Source organism: Neopsephotus bourkii, unplaced genomic scaffold (assembly GCF_033783945.1).
Source record: "Neopsephotus bourkii isolate Nb327-2 ecotype Australia unplaced genomic scaffold, CSIRO-AGI_Nbou_v1 NB_1358, whole genome shotgun sequence".
Lineage (NCBI taxonomy): Eukaryota > Metazoa > Chordata > Aves > Psittaciformes > Psittacidae > Neopsephotus > Neopsephotus bourkii.
Window position 1 is genome coordinate 5,851,470 of NW_026901837.1, and position 19,612 is coordinate 5,871,081.

At 41.5% G+C, this 19,612-nt stretch overlaps 1 protein-coding gene across 3 annotated transcripts in view; it reads right to left on the reverse strand.

The window, feature by feature from the left end:
- Window positions 1–14,632, reverse strand: part of HS3ST5 (heparan sulfate-glucosamine 3-sulfotransferase 5) — a 203,124-nt gene extending 188,492 nt beyond the window's left edge. For 2 of the 3 annotated variants that reach the window (XM_061366850.1, XM_061366851.1), the window contains exon 1: window positions 14,275–14,465. The gene's annotated coding sequence lies outside the window, so the exon portion shown is untranslated. Of the gene's footprint in view, window positions 1–14,274; window positions 14,466–14,564 lie in introns of those variants that run through there. The other variant, XM_061366853.1, reaches the window with a different exon arrangement.
- Window positions 14,633–19,612: the final 4,980 nt, after the last annotated feature.

Sequence of the window (19,612 nt, forward strand, 5' to 3'; positions counted from 1 at the left end):
TTCAAGACAAAATGTTGATAATCTTATTTTTTCTTTATATACGTGTAAAGGAATGGATTAAGGAATGATTGTAAAATAAACCTGTATCTTTCACCTTGTCTAATTCCAGATCATAAAAGGATAATTTCCTATATAGGTTTCAAAATAATCCACATTTTTGAATAGGCAGTCAACTACAAAACTAACAATGCAGAACAGTTAATTCAGATGCAAATACGAACAATTACAGTAACACAGAACTCATATATTTAGCAATCTATGGGCCAGATACTCAGATAATAAAAACTGAAACAAATGTTGGTATATATAAATTCAGAGATTCTTACCCTGCATTTTCATATATTTCAGTCTGCATGTCAGTGTGCTATTAACTGAACTCAGCTTAAAAATCTGTATGCAGTCTTAAGGATAATTTTTGAAAAGGGTGGCCTTCTGAGGATAGTTACTTAAAATACAGAAGGCTGCCCAGAATATCAGAGTAAGTTCAGCTTTAGTGCAATTTTTCAAGCTGATCCCAGAGGCCTACGAACTAAAATGCCAGCAGATTAAAATGCCTTTTAAGAACCATATTGCACTAAATATATGTATGACAGAGTTATGCTTTGAGTTATAAGCAGGCAGTATCACTTTTGAAGCAGCAGTTGACACAGTCAGGCTAGAACAATTTTGCTCTAGTGTGTGCCAAAGAGCTGCAGGACCAGGCTAATACAAGGGCCTCCATTACCATAACAACAGCTTCAAGGTTAGTTCTAGGGGGTGAGAGTCAGGCCTGCCACCCGCTGAAAGCAGTCAAGAGGAAGATACAGTTTTGGCCAGAGTAACATCTGCTTTTTCATAGTTTATAGGAAGCTATTGGCACCAGTACGACATTGTCACAAAATGTGTCATGATCTTTCTCCCTGGATGTCTCAACCTAACATCTGTTCAAAGTACCTTTCTAACTTAGGCTGAAATATCTAATAGACACACTTATTGCCACAAATGACCATGTTTGCATAACAAGACAGTTTGCAAAGAGATCTGCAGAGCTAGGTTATAATTTTTGAGCTTTATCCAAGAAATAAGCTGGACAAAAAAGCCTCATATTTGAAAGAGAGACACTTAAATCTCAAACTCATGGTAAATTTTGTGTCTGCCACAGATTTCAGACAGGCTACTAGTTCACTGTCCCTTAGCAACTATTTGGTAAGAGCTCCTCTTCTTCTGGACTGCATGACTTGCATTCATACATGGAGAGCTACCATCCCTGTAGAACAAACTGAAGAGAGAGAAGAAATAAGGGTAGAGGTAACAGAGGCTTTGCATCACAGCAGGACGCAAGGAGCAGGATGCTCTTCAGAACATTAATTACAGTTGTAGTTAGTAGACATGCTTCAGCCAAACCCGAAAGAAGCTCCAGGCCAGCTTTAGATCTACTTATTTAACTAATACTTTTTAACTATTACTGACAAAGAAGTTAAACATTTTAGAATGCACTCAGTTCTTCTTAATCATTGCATCCCATACCTAGTGATAAAATGCATTTATACTTTGGTAAGGGTGTGTGCAATACATATTTAATAATTAGTTAAAAATCAGTATCTATAGGTGCATCATAAACAATCACACACCCCTTTCTCAGAATTTTACCAGGGGCCTTTAAATAGCAGTTTCAGTCCTATTATTTTTGACATATTTATGAAGTGTCATATTACACATAATTTTCCAAGCATGAAGAATTTTAGAGAATCCAGTGATTTCTCTAGGAAAGCAAAGTAAGCGATATGCATATCATCCCAACTTCCAAACAAAAGATAAGCTCAATATCCTGGTGTACTTCCCTGAGTTTCTGTTTTCTAGAAAAATCTTAACTTATTCTTCGGTCAAGCCAAATACCTCCTACTGAGTAATGAAACTGATATTTGGCTTCTGTCTATTTATTCTATTTATCAGATTCAGGTTTGTTTGTTTGTTTGTTTGTTTTTTGTAGGTTGGGCCCATCAGGTTCATTTTATATGTACTTATGCAATCGCTAAATCATACTCCTTGAGACTCCCCTGAGAGATATCCTAAAAGCATCACTTAGTGGAAGATACGGCTAAAAGATTTAGGTTTGTTTTTTCTCCCATTAAATCAGTGCAGCTTGCCAGAACCTAACTGAAAGCATTGTCCAGAGAAGGGCATAGGGACGTCATGATCTTCCCCTTGAGATTCAGTCTTACTGCACACCTGGGGTCACAGCATTTGGAGGCAATTATTTTACCATTGGTAGGAAAGTATTATCTCTCTGGTAGGTAACTTTCCCCTCAAAGCACTGTAGGTTACATCCGCAAACCATGAACCACAAAACCAGTACTGAAGGATTACAGTGAGAAGTAGAATCTCTCTTAAACAACATTTTTATTTACCCACATTTTATTTACCACACCGAGATTAATTTTCACTTTTTGAAGATTTTTTTTATCCTGCATCAGTAAAAGGATCATAAAATCCGAAAAAGCAGAAAAAGATGAAAAAATAGTAGAGAAGATGACTTGCAGATATTGCAAAGAATGCAACAGTCATGCTAAATAACAAGAAATAAAAACCTGTGATAATAACCACTGTATTGTATTTTTCCATCATAACTAAATGAATTAGTCCACTGTCATACAATTAGTTATAAAAAATGTTTCCAATATAAAAAATGTTTCCAACTATCCTGTGCAAGGATAATTTTATTTAGCTGAGAAGGTCTGTGTTTTAAAGCTTAAAGGTGTTTGATTTCTGAGACTATACCCTAAAACACTTGTGATTTTTTCTGACATACAGAATACTGAATATTCTACCAAATTAGGATTTTTGTCTCCATTTGTATTCTCTGACCAAAGTTAGTAATGCATCTTCAAGAAGTGCTTGTACCCTCCCTTGTCTAAACCAGATTTTTCAATACTTTGCAAACTTCTGTCAGCAAATGCATTCAAATAGGTATTAGCTTTCCTATGGCGGCAATTTCTGGATAAACTGACCAATAATTCAATGAGAAATGTAGCTGTAAACAAAGAAAAGTATGCAAACAGTAGCTACTGTTTTCTAAAACATTTTACCAGGTTTGTCTTCCACTACTTTCAGAACATTATTGCATATACCACAGTTAATGACTGCTTGCAAACAAATGTTAAGCCCCTTTTACATTATTTGGCAAAACGTCATGCTGTGCTGTAGCAACACCACTTATATCAGTGGAGTTCATTCCTGACAAGAAAAGTGAATAAACACTGTCTACATATTTGGAGTCATACTGACCTACATAAAACTTCATTTATACAAGTGAAGTAAATGGTGCTGTGCCCAGGAACTATTCTTTTTTACTGAAACATCAAATCTCAGGGCAGTCCCTAACACTATTTTGATCTTGACTATTTGACCAGTAGTCTCCCAAGGGATTACTGAGCACAACCAGGGCACTAGCCCAGCTTGGGGACTGTTCCCAAGAGGCAGTCTAACTGCAGCCTGTACTCAGGAGGCTAAGGGAATTTAACCATCTGGAAGTGGTGATGCTTTTCTGGCCTTCAGGCCTTGCATCATTCAGTTAATTCATAAAAAAAAAAAAAAAAAAATATAGGCAAAGAGCAGAAATTCAGCTGTAACAGAATAAAAAAAAAAATAAATCTAAGCAACAAACACTCCCAATTAGTCTCCCAACAGTAAATGCTCTCAATTAATCTCTCATTATTACTGGAATAAAAGAAACAAACCCTGACAAATCGGTTCTCTTATGTCCCTGGGGATAAACAGAAGTGAGTGGCCATCTTCTGTCTACCACCGTGCTGGAGATTTACACTGTATCTCCATGCTGTGCTTTCCATATTAATGCATGCACTGGTGCTGACATACATCCGAGCCCAGAGGCAAGCTGTCTCATTCATAAGCACTACTTACTGATACATGTCAAGTCACATAAACAACACATATTCAACTTAAATTCCTGAAACAGTAGACTAAGTAAATTAGATTTCTTTCCAGCTGGCCACTAAATGTCTTTTAAACCTACATCCTAAGCTAAGTACAGTTCAGTCAGAGGATATTTCCTCTTAGAGTGGTTAAAAAGACACACAGGATTTCACACTCACTATTTTACTTAAGTTACAACAAAGAGACAATTCCTTTCCTCTTTCTGTTCTAATGTTAAGTCTGCCTCAATGAATGAGTTGTATTCAGGAATAAAACAGTAAGCAAACTTCCCAAGAAAACACTTTGTTACCTTTCCAATATTTTCACTTTATCTGTTAGACCAAAACTATGATCTACCCAATGGTATGGATCTAAAACTGAGTAAGAAGTATACTCTCCATAAGGAAAAATGTTTGGAGCTTTCAAAATTCCTTTTGGAAATTGTAAAAGAAAGCCAAAAATCTTAAAAGATTAAACAGAAAAATATTTTTATTAAGGAGAAATCAAGAATCTTTTGTCAATATTTTGGGGACAATTTTTTCAGGTTTTGATTTTTCCTTATTTTTACAAAAGTCACCTTAGAGATAAAAAAATATATTAATTGATATATAATGACAGAACACAGAAAAATTATGAAAATCTGTCTTTTCTACAGACAGAGTTGGTTTCGAGGAACTTCTATGTCTAAACCTCATAAATTTTAAAGAAATTTCAACCAGCTTTAGGTATTTCATGAGAGCTGAGTAAAATATCTTCAAAGACAATATTTTGGTGTTGAAAAGTTTTTATTCATTCTGAAATGAGATTAAAAATATGGAATTTTCAAGACTTATTTCATTATTTCAAGGTGAGAAATGAGAGGCATCAATCAGATACGTTTACTTTGTGTAAAAGAGAAATTTATCTTTCAGCTTAGAAATATTTTTCTTGCTTTTTCTTTTTCTTTCCACCTCTTTATCTCAGTGAAATTCTTCCCCAATTCCCCCCCCCCCCCAAAAAAAAAAAGCATAAAAGAAAAATGACATACGTATCTTTAAGAAACTTATTTGGTTCTGAAACAAAAAGAAAACCACAAATTTTGCTTTGTTAAGAAGAAAGATGGTAAATCTGAATGACAGATAAATCTTTTTCAATCTACTTTTGTTAAAGAAAGTAACTTCTGTTCAAGGGTAATGCTGGTGAGTGAAGTTTCTGTCATGAAATTCATCCTTTGTTTTTCTTGCTATTAAATTGTGTAAGGTAGAGGTATACAAAACAGTCTCTAAAGCATTTGCACTGTAAATATTTTTGCTGCACACCAAGAGAGAAGAAAATGCTGTTACAACACTGTAGGTTCAATATAAAAGGGAGGAAAGAGATGTCGATTCACGTTCGCCTGCATCTTTCACACTAGAAGCCAGTGAGCAGCCCTGAAGGAGCTGCTGGGAAAGCAACCAAAGAAATTAAACATGCTTTTAGGTAGATCTGAATGGAAGTCTGGGTTTTGTTTTCCTTCAGTTGCTTTTTGAAGTGCAGGTTGTTCGGCTATGCCTGAAGGAATTTGAGAGGATCTGGTTCTTAAGAACCTGAATATGCACAAGTCCATGGGTCCTGATGAAATCCATCCACGGGTCCTGAAGGAGCTGGAGAATGAATTTGCTAAGCCACTGTCCATCGTATTTGAAAAATCATGGCAGTCAGGTGAAGTTCCCAATGACTGGAAAAAGGGAAATATAACCCCCATTTTCAAGAAGAGGGAAATGGATGACCCGGGGAATTACAGACCAGTCAGTCTCACCTCTGTGCCTGGCAAAATCTTCGAGCAGATTCTCCTGGAAGGCATGCTAAGGCACACAAAATACAACAAGGTGCTTGGTGACAGCCAGCATGGCTTCACTAAGGGGAAGTCCTGCCTGAATTTGGTGGCTTTCTATGATGGGGCTACAGAACTGACAGACAGGGGTAGAGCAGTTGACGTCATCTACCTGGACTTGTGGAAAGCCTTCGACACTGTCCTGCACAATATCCTTGTCTCTAAATTGGAGAGACATCATTCTGATAGGTGGACCACTCAGTGGATAAAGACCTGGCTGGATGGTTGCACGCAAAAAGTTGTGGTCAATGGCTCAATGTCCAGCTGGAAACCAGTAATGAGTGGTGGCCCTCAGGGATTGGTGTTGTTCAACATCTTTGTTGGTGACATGGACAGTGGGATTGAGTGCGCCCTCAGCAAGTTTGCCGATGTCACCAAGCTGTGTGTTTTGGTTGATACACTGGAGGGAAGGAATGCCATCCAGAGGGACCTTGACACGCTTGTGAGGTGGGCTGATGCCAACCTTATGAAGTTTAACCATGACAAGTGCAAGGTCCAGCACATCCCAGGTCCAGCACATCCCAGGCCCAGCTACAGGTTGGGCAGAGAAGAGGTTCAGAGTCAGCCCTGTGGAGAAGGACTTGGGGGTGTTTGTTGATGAGAAAATGAACATGAGCCGGCAGTGTGCGCTTGCAGCCCAGAAAGCCAACTGTATCCTGGGCTGCATCAAAAGAAGCGTGACCAGGAGGTCAAAGGAGGTGATCCTACCCCTCTACTCTGCTCTTGTGAGATCTCACTTGGAGTATTGTAGGCTGTTCTGCTGTCCTCTGTGGTTGGCAAAAAGCTTATCAGTCATATTTTCTTTCTTGATTTACCAAAAAGATTATAATACATTATTTTAGCTGGATAGTGCATCGCCATTCAGAGATGTAATTTTCTACTGGAAGACAAATAAGGGTGTGTTGTTTGACTATACTGATAGACTCTTCACTGATAGGCTTTTTTCCTACTGCAAATCTGGTTTCTTTACGTTAGATATTAGTCCTTTCACAAGAGGGAAGAATGTGAAATTATAAATAGGAAGGATTTGCTGTCACCTCTGATATTATTTATACTTACACAGCATTAACAGAGGTGAGGACATGCAGCAGCAAATCACCTAAAATCATTTTCACCAAATCTTACTTCTGACATCATACCAAATTTCCCTATACTCAATCTAGTCAACTGTCTTTTGAGCATGAAAAGCTGATGTTAAAATATTGTGTATCTATTTACTGTATTAAATGCAATGCTGTATTAAATACTCCTCTGTTCTACTGTCATCTTCTCTTTTCCGAAAGCTCCACATTACATTCACAGATAATATTTCCTGGTTCTTCAATGTAAGACCATAGTTGCTTTTTCAAGTCTCTACAGGAAGACCTTGATTGTGATTGTAGATGACAGTAGCCTGTAGCTAGCAAAATATCTTTCAGATTCATATTTTTCAGGACATGATGTAGCATTGGCTTCAGACACTAGACACTGAAAAGGAAATGCATTTTGTTTTCTCCTCTTTCAGAAGTCAGTTGCCTTTCTTTTTTTTTTTTTTTTTTTTTTTTTTTGGCAGCACTGGCTATTATTTATAGCCTTAGGTTTAAAACATTCTGCAGGAGAACCATTGGACCCTGCTGTTTTACCTTCAGGAAACAGTTTAACCACTCTCAGCTATTTAGTGCGCTGTCATATCTTCCTCAGTGGCTTCATGGTCAGAAAGGAAGAATAACCAGAAATCCTTGCTGGGGTGAGGAAACCAGGCAGTAACAAAGTAGGGCATTATGCAGATTTCAATATTAAAAGGATAAATATATATATGTGTGTGTGTGCACATGTATACGGACAGACAAATGTGTATACAAACACACACAAAATCTGCTAGGGCCATCTGGATTTCTAACACAGAAAAAGGTTATTTTCTGGCTTTTGTCCTCTTTTGAAGCTCCCATCCTATCAGTACATCAGCTTTAGTACTTTTCCCATGGCCAGAACACATTAGGTAACTCAACTTTAGTAATTCCGGTTTTAATCTCAATTTAATTTATTTTTATGCTTTACTTCTGTCTTAAGGATCTTTCATTGAAAAGTATGTATTTTCTCCTCTTAAAAAAAAAAACAACAAAGCACATTCTTACACATTTTTACTTCAATTTGCCATGTCTCCACCATTTCCAACTTTGTTTCTAGGTTCATTTAGGGGTTAGCTAAACTCAGTTGTGTCTCTACGCCTCACAAAAGTCGTACCTTCTATAGTAGTACCTGGTAAGAGAAAAAATAAAAACAAACCTGTCTGTACAGAATCCAGGATGCAGTGTAAATCCATTTCCACTGATGTAAACTGACTTGTCTCCCATGAGATACCAGTTTTCTAATGCTGTCATCATACAAGATATGCCAGGTTGCAAAGGGAGGTTTTGATGTAGGTTGAATGTCCATCAGTGAGTGTAGAAAAGTTTACATGCTGCTGAGCAAGCTTAAGTACCTGTTGCAGAGGACAAATCCCTTATTCATTGGCTCAGTTTCCACTTAACTCTACATAGGATTAATCCATTAATATTAACATTTCCTTTACATACTTTTAAGGAAAAAAATAGCATATATATATATTGATTATAAATTTGTTCACAAAGTCCTTCTACCAATCTTTTTTTTTTTTTTTTTTTTTTTTTGTATTCACAGGGATTTTTTAGTGATTTGTGCTATAATATAAAAGCCTGTTATCCCCGGTAGACTCTGAATATGTGTCTGTTATAATACAGTCTAATAGTTTTATTTATGACAGCCCTTTGGAGACTCCAGCAACTGTGTGCAGTTAAGATTGTTCAAGCCGTTATAATACAAGATTGTATTACAGTGATTTGAATGGATAAAAGTTCTTTCATCTCCAAAAGAGAAACGGATTGATAGACACTGTTCTGTAACATACCAGGACAAATGTGTTACTTTAATCTCCTAGACAGAGAGCTGTATTTTCTAAAGCAACACTGTTGCAAACAGTAGGAGGCATAAAGACTAAGAGTGACAGTGCACAAAAAGTAAAGCAATTAGAATTTTTTTTTTTTTTTTTTTTTCAGTGTGAAATATTCCATGTCAACTTAGGTACCTTTAAAAGCCTTAAAAAATATTGGGGGGTATTCAATAGTTTAAACATGGAGGCATGCCTTTGATTTGCCTCCTTGAAAAACAGCTGGATCTTACAAAATTGGCTATTAAAGTCTACCTTACGCAGTATCAGTTCCTGATACCATATCTAGAGTTGACTTTGTGGTAGTCCCTCATGATAAACTTCAGCCTTCACATCTTATCTACAAAAGTTCATTTCAATTAGAAATATTAAAGAGTACAGCTGTGCAACTCTTTCTAAAACAGTTAATAGCTTGTAGTATTTCTGAAGTATTAAAAAAAAAATTTGAAAAAAAAAAAGTAGAAATATTTAAAGCTTTTCCCCTGACATTTAAAAATTAAGGTTGTCTGATGCTCACAATATTTCATAACCACAGATGTAGGCACTTGAATAAACTTGGGAAAATTATTACTTTGCATGGTCATTGATCACAAAAGCATCTTTGTTCAACAAAACATGTGATTAGGTCCCTTTGAGGTCAGCACATGCTTAAAGATTAATATTTATTTAACAGCTTTGCTGATGTGAATCTTTCTGCAATTACCGTTTCATCTGATTGTGTTAACAATGCACAGTAATGCTTATTTGTTCAGGAAGAAATTTTGTGCTTACAGACTTGTAATACTTGAGAGAGGGTGTGTGGAGCTAATGCAGTATTTATGCAACAGGACAGGAGTACTGTTAAGTCCTGTTGCTGGGTTGAGCAAACTAAGTGCATAAATAATATAGAAAAACACAATTTTGGTGGCAAATGGTGTCTGGGTGTTTTCCTTAAAGATTAAAACTTCTGTTCTTGATTATTTTTTTAATTTCCAAGCATTTGTATTCTGAACCCAAACTAAACTCAACTAGTTTTTCTTGTATATCCATCTTTATTTCATTTATCCAGTAGCGTATCATTTCAATCTGCATGCTTTTGTGGGGAAGATCATATTATCAAGGAAATAGCCTGATAAAAGTAAAAGAAAATTGAACTTGCACACACACACATGTGAAAACAAAACACACTTGAGACTAGACATAGGCCAGTAATTTATATTTTAAGTTGCATGTGACACTCTTTCCTTGTTCTGTTGCACTGCATTTAGATATTGTATGGCTTTCCAGACATGTTACGCATAATTTTACATACCATCTGCTTTACATGCCAGGTTCCATATGTACAACGTATAACCTAAAAGCAATATTTTGATTGATTTGAGCTACAGTGGAGGCTTTTGTTCTTAAATTGCTCGATAGAAGAATATAGTCCTAAACAAATTATCAGACAAATATGTTCTAGGACTAATAAACAATCAAATTTAGTTTAAAAAAGTTTTAAAGGTGTAATAATTGCAAAATTCAGGTGACTTTCAACAATCCCACTAATATTGCTTCCTAGATTCAAATGATAAGAGACCTGTAAACGCTTGCTACCATCGACTTAACAACCATAGCAATACAATAGTATAAACAAGTTTCAGTCAGGCCAGGCAAAGGACAGCAAACATAGGCTAGAAAAAGATACATCTAAATAAAGATGAACAGCACTTAGTCCTAAAAACAGAATAGGGTTTATAAAGATGCTAAAAGCAACTAATGCATATGCAGAACCATGTCCTGGAGATTCCCAGTACTTCATTTTCTGGCTTCTTTCAACCCTGTTTTAAAACTCAAAGCTTATCTACTCTTTAGTTACAGGTAAGCCTGAAAAAAATAACTTTCTATTTGGACATGCTGTCCACAACAGCATCTGGCTGTATTTCTATATGTACATATGAATAATAAGTATCAGAACAAAAAATGGAAAGAATATAGTATTTCAGATGATGGCTCTCAGGACAAAACTGAAGATTATTGCAAATGTATGTCCTCATTTTTAGAACTGCTGACTCTTTTCATCCAACTAAGAAAGAGGATTAAGCATTGCTTTGGACCTTCAAAAAACCCACCAGCACTCCCAGAAAAATGCCACAAAACCAAACAAAAATCCCAAACAAAACCAGTCCAAACCTCTTAATATGGAAATAATCACCATATTTTTAACATTTGACTTGAAATCGAAGTATTATCACCACCCCCTCAAAAAAACCCTAACAAGATAGAATTGCAATTTATCAGTAAACAGCAGATAAAATGAAGAATGTATGAAGCAACAAAGCAGCTCAAAGAAACTCATAAAATATGCACCCTTCCCCTCCATAGAGGACACGTGATAAAAGAAACATCTGAACAGGGAAGTTAGAAAGGAACTTCTAATATGAAATTTTAAGAAGGATGTTTCTATCTTCCTGATCTAGTTGCCAGGGAAAAGAGATAATCAGTGAAGCATTTGTCCATTTTACAGGGTTTTTTCCATTTTAACATGAACATCTTAATCTGTTCACATTTAAGTATCAGTGGCATGTTCAGTTTAATTCAATGGCAATTCTATCAAAAGCCTACAAATAACAATGAACAAGCGATGCAACTTCTCAAACTTTTTTTATACTTCCCTATTAACACAAACTTATGCTTAGAAGGGAAAATTATTATTTGACCATAACTGAGACAGGCTATTTTTCTTATTCTATTGGGTTTGCGTGGCAAGGTTTTGGGAGTAGGGTGCAAATGAAGTGGCTTCTGTGAGAAGCTGCTAGAAGCTTCATCCATGTCTGACAGAGCCAATGCCAGCTGGCTCCAAGACAGACTCACTGCTGTTCAAAACCAAGCCCATCAGAGATAGTGGTAGCACCTAGGGGATAACATAGTGAAGAACTGCTGCTCAACAACAGCTGGAATAGAGGAGTGAAAATACAGAAGAGAAACATCTCTGCAGACTCCAAAGTCAGTACAGAAGGAGGGCAGGAGGTGTCCTAGTGATTTAAACCATGACAATGAGGCACCAGAGCAGAGATTCCCCTGCAGCCTTTGGTGCAGACCATGGTGAGGCAGCTGTGCTCCTGCAGCCCATGGAGATCCATGATGGAGCAGGTCTCCACCTGTAGCCCATGGAGGACCCCACACTGGAGCAAGGGGATGCCCAAAGGAGGCTGTGACCATGTGGGAAGCCCGTGTTGGAGCAGGTTCCTGGCAGGAGTTGTGGCCCCTAGGAGAGAGGAGCCCATGCTGGAGCAGGCTTGCTGTAGGACTTGTGACCCCTCATGGGAACCCAGGCTGGAGCAGTCTGTTCCTGAAGGACTGCACCCCATGGGAGGGACCTACACTGAAGCAGTTAATGAAGAACAGCAGCCCATGGGAAGGACTTACATTGGAGAAGTCCCTGAAGGACTGTCTTCCATGAGAGGGACCCCACGCTGGAGCAGGGGAGGAGCGTGAGGAGTCCTCCCCATGAGGAAGAAGGAGCAGCAGAGACAACGTGTGATGTAATGATCCCAAGTCCTATTCCCCATCCCTTTGCGCAGCTGCAGGAGAGGAGGCAGAGAAACTGAGAATGAAGTTGAGCCTGGGAAAAAAGGTGGGGGGAAGGTGTTTTAAGGTTTGATTTTATTTCTCATTATCCTACTCTGATTTGATTTGTAATAAATAAACTAAGTTTCCCAGGTCAAGTCTATTTGGCCCATGTCAGTACCTGGTGAGTGATCTCCTTCTGTTCTTACCTTTACCCATGAGCCTTTGGTAATATTCTCTCTCCCCTGCCCAGTGAAGGAGGGGAGTGACAGAGCAGCTTTGGAGGGCATCTGGTGTCCAGTCAGGATCACCCACCACACTTATCAATGTAATAGTCACATTCTTCATGGTGTATGGGCATAATTCTGATGCTTGACAAGCTGTTGACAACATGCAGCATTTTGGGGGTTCTCTTAACACTCAGAATTGAAAGAAAAAACATAATAAGATAAATAAAAGATTGTCTTCCTACTTTCATTTTTAAGGCATTCCAAGGAATTGTATGTGGTTAGGTTACAGGAATGGGGCTAGCTTTTGCCATTTGAATATCAATATTTTTATTTGGTGTTTCATTATATATCTGACTGATCCCAGTCTAAACACTGCACTGAAAAGAGGGTGTTCTGTGAACTAGAATTCCATCTGCTAATAGATTTTTATTTTTATTTTCGTAAAATCTGCTTTGCAGTCCATATGAATATGGGCCTTTTAATTATTAACCAGAAGCATTTTTTCTTATTTGTTTCTGTGCTGTGAAAGAGTTCTTAAAAACAGGATAAAAAATTAATGTACATTTAAATTTTTCTCCTCCCTAGAGGGAGGCTGTTCATGAGTTAAATGCTTATGCAACACCTTTCCTTACAAACTACTACATTTCTCTTGTTACTTCTCTGTTGAGCATTTCTGGGCCAGATCCACAGGCCATTGAAGTCATCCAGTTGTTTTCCTCTGCTTCTAACATTTTAGCGAAAAAAAAAAAATATATATATATATAGCACTGGAAAACGATAAGGTACTAATCTAATAATACTTTATAGCATCCATAGGTAAAACAATGGACTTCAGTCCATCTTGAAATGTGACAAGAAATCGCTCTTCTGTTTCTCCACTGCAAAGTGGGAATGAAAATCCAGAAGATATTTCTGACACAGTGCAGCTAAATCTCTTCGGTTAAAAAGATGGGTTTTAAAAAATGAAGTTTCTTTTATCCAGCTCTATAACTTTGCCAGCTCTCAGCCTTCTGCCCGGTCCCTTTCACTCGGTATTGGCCAGAACCTTCTTCCTCTGAACTCCATTGGGAGTTTTTCCATTGACTTTAATGGGAGAGTTACCATATCCAGGTTCCAAAACACTAAGATACCATTGTCAAAGCAGAGATTCTCAAAGTAAGAAAAATAATATTTAAATGACTTGTCAAAATGCACTTCAAAATGTCCAGCAGTAGTCAGCTTTTATATATGTACCCCACAGATTGCACCAGACAGTCTAGGAGAACAAAAAGCCCCTTTGCCCGGAGTCCCTGGCATTTGGTAGCTGCAGCTGAACCCCAGCCAGAGCGGAGTTACCCGTGCGCAAACAGAAGCTAAGCGCACCGATAGCAAGCATTCTGCAAACATTAAGCTTTCCCTAAGGGACAAGCGTTTTGAGGAGCACGGGTGGAGCAGCCGGGAAGGAGAGCAGCCTGCACCTCCTATCAGCGCTGCCTGGCACCGGCCGAGGCTCCGCTGCCCCAGCACCTGGGTGCTCCCCTCCGCAGGTGAGACGCCCGGCGGAACTTCCTCTCTGCCCGAACGGCGGCACCGCAGCTCCCGAAACACCGACCGCGTTGGCAGTCCCCCGAGATATCGCTGAAATCGAGGTGGGGAGAAAGCGGGGCACCGTCCCCGGGGCGCTCCGAGGGCACCGTGCCCTTCGCGTCCCGTTTCCAGCCAGACGCAGAGCGGAGCCTCCGGGAACGGAGCCCTCAGCACGGCAGGGCACCCTCCACACCTTTCCCGTCCCCGGGGGACCCCGGCGCCGCGCGGAGCACCGTACTCACCGCGGTGCTGCAGGCAGCAGCCCGCAGCGCAGGCAGAACGCCCCAGCCCCGGCCGGTGTCCGCTGCGGTGCGCGGACCCCGTTCCTCAGAGCCCACATCCAAGCCCCGGCCGCGCAGCTAAAAGTCCTTCTGAGAAGCACCCGGCGAGCCCCACCGTCTCCTGCCTCGGATCGCTGTCACCTCCCCTCCCCTCGCCCAACCCCCACCCCGGCGGGCGGCACCATTATAAAGCGGTCCCTAATCCGTCAGATCACGCACCGGCAGAGGTGCCGGTACTCGTCGCTACTTACCGGGCATCCTTCAGAGCGGCGGGCGGGAGCGAGGGAGGAGGAGGAGGAGGAGGAGGAAGGAGGGAGGGACAGAGTGGGGTGGGGGATGCTCCTGGCGGACTGCGCGGAGCAGCGCGGCGCTGCTCGGCAGCATGGGCAGCTCGGCAGAGTGCTGCGAGTCAGTGAGTGCCTCCGTGCGTGTGTGCGCGTCGCTGGACACAAGCGAGCGGAGACTTAGGCACGGAGGGGCGGCGGGAGGCGGCGGGGGAGCTCAGAGGCTCAGCTTGCGCGGCGCGGCCCAGTGAGGCCCAGCGCTGCCCCGGCCCCTCGGCCCCCCGCTGCCTCCCGCTGCCCCCCGCGCCCCTCCGCCGCGGCTGGAGCTGCCGGGTAAGGGGCTGGGGAAGGCGTGCATCCTCCCCGGTGGCACACGCACCGCGGGCGGGGAGGAGGAGAGAGCGGGAGGAGGGATTAAATATAACGATAATAAAAAAGCCCAACCGCCAGGAAAGAAAAGGGAAAACCAGCAAAACTCTTGTCTCTACTTCTCGGCCTAGGTTTGGATCCCCCGCCCCAAAGTCGGGGGTTTGAGCTCCGCGCCGGGGAGCCTCCACCGCCCGCTGTGCAGCACGGCAGCAGCTGCCGGTAGCGCGCAGCCTAGAGCTGGAGCCTCTCCCCGCGCCCGGAGGAGCCTCCCTCTTTCCTTCCTTCCCTCCTTCCATCCCTCCCTTCTTCCCTCCCTCCCTCCCAGCCCGCTAAGGCAGGCAGCGCGGGCAGGTGCTATCGGCCAGCTTTCCCGGCAGCCGAGGTCAGAGCAGGGCCCTCCGCCAGCAGCGGCCGGGCTCCCCCGGTGGCGCCGGGTGCTGGACACCGCAGGAAGGGCTAAGCAAGGGGCAAGATGAGGGGAGCCTGTTGTCCCTGAGAGCCGCCTGCGGGCTTCAGGAGCGACGGAGGAGGAAGGAAGGAAAAGTGGGGAGGAGCCGCCTCCGCCGGGCAGGGGGGCAGAGTCGCCTCTCATGCTGCTTTCCCCGCTCGGCTCACCTGCACTAGCGGAATGATCCGCTGGAGAGGAGCTGGAACAGTGCATCATCACTGCCTGGTTATTGGGGGGAGAAGGGAAGGAGGGGGAGCACGCAAAGAAGGGAGGGAAGGCATAATTATAAGAATCATACGGAAACGAAAAAAAAAAAAAAAAGAGAAAGGGCAACACGCACACCCCCCAAAACAAAAAACCAAAACAACAACAACAAAAAAAACCCAAAATACCACCAAACCACATTTTCGGGAGAGAAATCAAAAATAGCCGCAACAGCACTGAAAGTTGCTTGCTTTGTGATTTGTATTATAACGCTGCTGCCGCTGCTGCCTGTCTCCGACAGCGTACCCAAGAAACATGCGAGATGGGAGAGACACACACTGGTGTGGCTTTCCCTTCCTGGCGGTAGTTCTCTCTCTCGATTTCTCTGTGTCCCTCAAAAACCCTAACTTCCTCCCCCATCCTCGCTGCAGGGGTGGCTCCAGGTGGTGGTTTCTGAGTTGTAAGTGAAGTTTGCGGGGGGGGGGGGCGGCGGGTACGGAGGTAGAGTACCCCTGAGCGCGCTACCGCGGGTTAGGCCCTCGGGGTTTGGCAGCCCTGGGAAGGAGGGAGCGCACACTGCTGCACCCCGACAGGGGGTAGCCACGTAGTGCCCGGCGACGGCGGCCCCGAGCCTCGGTATGTGGGAGATACACGCGCAGTCCCGCGGTGCGCAGCTCAATTGCTCTCCACCCTGCCAAGCTGGCGCGCCGTAACCCCGCGCAGGCTGCGCCGGCGGCGACGGAGGGCAGTGCGGCCGCGCAGCTCAGCGCCGAGTGCGGGGGCTCAGAGGGCGCCTGGGAGCGCGGGGACCCGGTGCCAGCTTTCCGTCTCTCCTGCCGCAGCGGAAATCAAGATCACTGATAAGTGGTTTTGTTTTAGGTAAAAAAGATTGGATGCAATCTAATTTTTATTTACCAACAATTCATGCCCTGACTAAAAAAAAAAAAAAAAGCACCAAACCCTAACCCAGATTACACAGTTAAACGTATCGACCCAGCAGTAGCGTGGCTGTTTGCCAGACCTGTGATCCATTTACCTCTTTAGCTCATTGCTGTCAGGCAACAAAAACACACAATCGAATTCTTAAATTTAAAGGCAAGCCATTTTATTTTCACAGCAAACTCTCCTATGTCGCAATCAAAAAGGGTATCCTCAAAAATTAAAGTCATGACAGACATATACTGTGGGGGGTTTGCTACTTTTGTGTTCATTTTATGAGGGGGGGGAAGTGCTATACATAATGTGTACAGAGGTGGACAGCAGTATATGAAAAATTCTTACATTGTAACAACGATTTTGGATAATTTTACCTTCACTGTTAAATTGCATATATTTTTTTAGACTCCATGCCATTCAGAATTTTAGTTCCAGTTCTTTTACAGAGAAATCTAGTAAACCCCAGCAAAATCAGAGTATGAAAATAGATACCCTTTTTTCCTTTCCATGTATGTTATAGATGTTTACACACATATATAGCCTTTAATTCAAATACATTCTCTCTGAATTTATGTATTTAGACATAAATGTGTGTGCACATGTATATTATATGTATGCACGTGTATTATATATAAACCCATTAAAAACATACTTCAAAATTATTTAAAACATTACTATAGAAAAGAAGCAAAGCTAAAAACACAGCTCTCAACCCCCTGCTGAATGCTATAAAAATATGCTACCACTTGGAGGAGAAGTCACAGAATCAGATACAGAAAGAATATGAAAGTTATACCTTCCACTTTATTCTTCCCAAAAGCTACTTAGTTAAAGGAACTACACCTGTGGAAAAATGGTAATACAATGTTTTATAGGTTTTCTTCAGTGAAGGACATTTCAACTTTAGGCTGTGGTCCTAACCGCCATGTGCAAATACTTGTTTTGGGAAGACTGCATCCAGAGAAGTTGAGTTTGTCACTGCTAAATTGAGCTGTCTGGTCTGGGAGTAGAAGAGAACATGCAAAAAAGGACAACCGATCCCATGAGCATCTGGGAGAAAGGAATGGGAAAGGTGATGAGGATGTGAAGTAGGGATAGCTGGGTGACAATAGTGGATACAAGAAACTGGTATGCCATGGGGGAAACCAGGCCTGGAGACAAATGCTATCTCACATGAAGTATGCAGCATGAAAGAACTTCATGTCCTTTCTCATGGTCAGGCTGTGTGTAAAGGCATCCCATTACTCATTAGGGGACGAGGAGCGTAGGATAACATGCGCATCCTCTAAGGATCTCCATGCATTGATTCTAAATCCTCTGTGGGTTAGGAAAAGTCCTCCTCAAAAAAATAACCAAACATGAAAATCTGGGAAATGTTAAAAAATCTAAGTTCATGTGACTCACCCATTTCCTAGAGGATCATGATTTGTTTACCACAAAGAGGAAGGTATTAGCGTTTTGTGGGGTTTTTTTGTCACCCTAGCCAACTCCTCAGACTTAGTCAGCTGGCATTATGATGTCTTAGCCTGAAGAAATAAAGGTCCAAGAGTCTTCATGGCTATTTTATGGTTTTAATCTGAGAAAATGAAGTCTTGATCCCATTTTCATTGAGATCAGTAACAAAATCAAGAAGTGACTAATACATTAACATAATGTTTTGAGTGCATGAGACTGCCAGCTATAAAGAGCAAACATTTGGGATGGGAAAGAGATGTAAAGCTATACTGCATAGTGTTAAATTTAGGCTATGTTTCAAAGCGTTGTGGGAAGACTAATCATTAACACCTCAAAAAAATGAATGAGTGCTTATTGCTACTGTAGGTAACCTGTTAAGTATTTAAAGTAGGTAAATTTTAGCTGACCACTTTTTCACTGTTTTCTTCATTAAGTCCAAAGTGTTTTCCTCTTACTTAAGTTACCTACTGTCATATGAGAGAGGTGTAAGACATCATACATGACTCCTCTTTGCATATGTTATATAGGATAATCACATTGATATTACCTGATACAAACTGTGAAGTTCCTGGCTATCCAAGTTTTCTGCTTTTCACGTGGTACAAAAATAGCTGTTATCTGGTAGCAGTTATTTTAAGGAAATACAATGTTGAGCCCTCTGTTCTTTAAAAATGTTCTTCTTATTTTTTTTTTACTACAAAGCCTACCACCCAACAGCTTTATTGTATTCATTTTCAGTACTGTAACTTGAAGAAGTATGTATCATTTATTGCAAACATATTCTGATAATAAAATAATAAACAAACCCCATTGTTCTCTGCAAAAAAAAGCCAAATCCAGCAGCAATATATAAGAATAGTAACATTTAAATGCCCAGCCTTTATTACTTTATTACACATTATATAGCTGCATTGGTTTGCGATCTCATTGACCCCTTTAAACCAAGTGAGCTTTTTGATACACAGGAGGGTTTTCTAAGAAAGTCAAAATGATCAAGACAGTGACATTATAGAATCATAGAATAGCTAGGGTTGAAAAGGACCTTAAGATCATCTAGTTCCAACCCCCCTTCCATGGGCAGGGACACCTCACACTAAACCATGCCACCCAAGGCTATGTCCAGCCTGGTTTTGAACACCGGCAGGGACTGAGCATTCACAACTTCCTTGGACAACCCATTCCAGTGCCTCACCACCCTCACAGTAAAGAACTTCTTCCCTATATCCGATCTAAACTTCACCCGGTTAAGTTTGAACCCGTTACCCTTTGTTCTATCACTACAGTCCCTAATGAAGAGTCCCTCCTCAGCATCTCTCTAGGCCCCCTTCAGATACTGGAAGGCTGCTATGAGGTCTCCATGCAGCCTTCTCTTCTCAGGCTGAACAGCCCCAACTTTCTCAGCCTGTCTTCATACAGGAGGTCCTCCAGTCCCCTCGATCATCCTTGTGGCCCTCCTCTGGACTCGTTCCAACAGTTCCATGTCCTTTTTATGTTGAGGACACCAGAACGGTACACAGTGCTTCAAGCGAAGTCTCACAAGAGCAGAGTAGAGGGTATATACCATTGATTGGTATAGGATGGCTGCTTGGCTACTCTTCCTTAT